General features: G+C 38.0%; 1 long non-coding RNA gene across 1 annotated transcript in view; it reads right to left on the reverse strand.

Annotated features, from left to right (window-relative positions):
* LOC138035515 (uncharacterized) overlaps positions 1–2,499 on the reverse strand; it is a 3,105-nt gene extending 606 nt beyond the window's left edge. The window contains exons 1-2 of the long non-coding RNA XR_011129604.1: positions 2,173–2,499; positions 1,886–2,048 (exon numbers count right to left, since the gene is read on the reverse strand). This is a non-coding gene — a long non-coding RNA (uncharacterized lncRNA). The remainder of the gene's footprint in view (positions 1–1,885; positions 2,049–2,172) is intronic.
* Between the last annotated feature and the right edge of the window lies 1 nt (position 2,500).

The following is a 2,500-nucleotide window of genomic DNA, read 5'->3' on the forward strand; positions in this document are numbered from 1 at the left end:
AGTCATTAAGGCAAAAGGTCATTAAATTAATGTATCTGTGCACTATTAATTTTGGAACTGATCTTTGGAACATGACTTCAGTGACTTCAGAAGAAGTAGTGTTTCATGGATGGCACCGAATCCTTTTTCCCTTGCCCAACAGGTCAACATTTCCATCATTAAGCTCAACATAAAGGGGTCTAGTGAATTGTTTTGGCTATGCGCTATGACCTCATACTTGTTAGACTTGCATGTGAGTAGCCATGACACAGTCCCCCCTAGGAAATTAGGCCTCGCCCTCACTTTGGATTTGGCGGCAAAGTTTGACCTTGTTTTCAAAACTCCAGCTATATATCTCACATAAATGCAAAACATTATTAAAGAACGGGCATGTTTTTCTTGCCATAAATACCTGATGTATGCTCATAATTTTTTTTTTGAGGCACTGAGTTTATTTGTTAAACCAAAGTGCTTGGATGTCCTGAAATCAATTATCTCCCATAAATCCAAGAAATTATTAAACAATGCCCATCTTTCTCTTGCCTATGCTGCCAAATTTTACTTCCAAACACTGAGTTTATTTGTCAAACCAAACTGCTGGCATTTCCTCAAATCAATTCTCTCACATAAGTGCAAAACATTATTTAACAATGGGCATCATCATCATGAGTTTTTCTTGCCTATGTACATGTATGCTCCCAATTCTTTTTCGAGACACTGAGTTTCAACCTCTTTCAGACTGATAACTATTAATGGAAACTTTAATCTTATTGTACATGTATATATAAATACATTTATAAATAAACAGTAACAATCTGAAGACCCACGTTCAATTCCTGGCTGAACTACATTTTCACTTTTTTCCTTCATTGTTTTTATTACTCTAAAAATATAATTATTCTTAATGTGCTGATTTTTCAGTCGGGGTGGCGGATGCCCTTCGTGCCCATTGTTGCAAATGAATTATTTTTGGGGTAAATACTTTAGAAAATTCAAATTACAGAAGTACTGTAAGAGATCAGATCATTTTATTTCAACTTCAATTTTTAAATTCTAAGAGGGAATATCGCTAAGGCTTGAGCAAAATTGGAAATGGTCATGCATACAAAACCTTTCTTCATATTTTGTGTGTAGTTAGTCCTTGGGATGAAACTACTCACAGTGGCATTTATTTGATTTCTAGAATCAGGATGGGGATGGGGATGGAAGTTTAGGCCCCAAAAAGCATTTTTGGCAACATTTTCCTCCTTAAAAATTGGAGTTTTGTTAGCAAATTATTTCAAGGAGCAGATCAACATGCAGTTAAAAATCTACTTATACCATCCTTCCTCTCAAACTAATGGTATCAGTTTTTCACCTTGCCCCATTCCCCTTCCCCCCCCCCCCCCCCCTGGGGACCCCTAAGCCTTATAATTTACAAGGGTGAGAGACCTTTTTTTGAAAAAGCTGAAAATAAATTATGTTCTTGCAAACTTTCCTCTTCCTGGTATTCAAATTTTGATGAAAATCAATAGTGGATGTGAATATTTCACACTTTGTGAATCGTTTGATGCTAAAAATTCCACGGGCACTCCATACGCGTGTGCGTGCAGGCCAATCAACTTCAAATGTATATACCGAGACAAAATTTTGATTTTTCGTTCTTTTTATTTGCGATTGTCTTTCTTTCAAATGATATTATAACGGCGACTTCACGCAAGACCGTTAGAATATCTCCTATAGATTATATTTATCTAGGTTTGACAGTCAGACATTAAGCACATTGGCAGTTATCATTTTTCAAAAATCACAAGTTCTGGCAAATTACTGTGTTCGTGTAACTGGGTAAGAAAATTTATAACTAAACTGTCCAGCAAAGTTAACCGCCCTGAAGGGATCTATAATAGGTAACTTGAATCATACATACCACTGTAAACAAAGCTAGCAGTTCCATAAACATTTCAGAGCCAACGGGAAAATCACACAGAGGTAGAGAATGCATATCACCGCGTTCTAACGACAGTTCTCATGTTTCGATGACACCTCAAATGGTTCCTTTTTACCACGACACCGTGTCCAATTTCCTTCACCTGCAAATGGGTGACAAAAAGCTCCAAACATCATTTGTTTTTTAGATTTAGCTGACAAATCAGTGTTGCATCTTGGTATTTCAGCAGGGATTCAGGTAATATCTTTTGGCAATTCAGTTCGTACCAGTTGCCTTGTCACGATGTGGAGAATGCTCAGTAAAGCACTCCTAAAATTCGGGATGCTCAACTTTGAAATTCCAAGCTATAAAACTGCTCGCAAGCTGGTTGTCATGTAGTACGAAAGCCGCGAAGTTCCATGATGGCATCTGATGGCATACGGTGTTTATGTTTGTGTGTGTTTCCGCTGACCGGTTCTTACTATATTCTCTTAAGGTGATTCCCTAGTTTTGCATTGCGCAACCTTTTCTGCGCATAACAGTACGACATCCAAGATGGCGGCGGTTCTTCACGCTAGCGCGAGAAGGTCAAACAAGGGCCGCTTTTGCAGAGCT

Source organism: Montipora capricornis, unplaced genomic scaffold (genome assembly GCF_036669925.1).
Source record: "Montipora capricornis isolate CH-2021 unplaced genomic scaffold, ASM3666992v2 scaffold_417, whole genome shotgun sequence".
NCBI lineage: Eukaryota > Metazoa > Cnidaria > Anthozoa > Scleractinia > Acroporidae > Montipora > Montipora capricornis.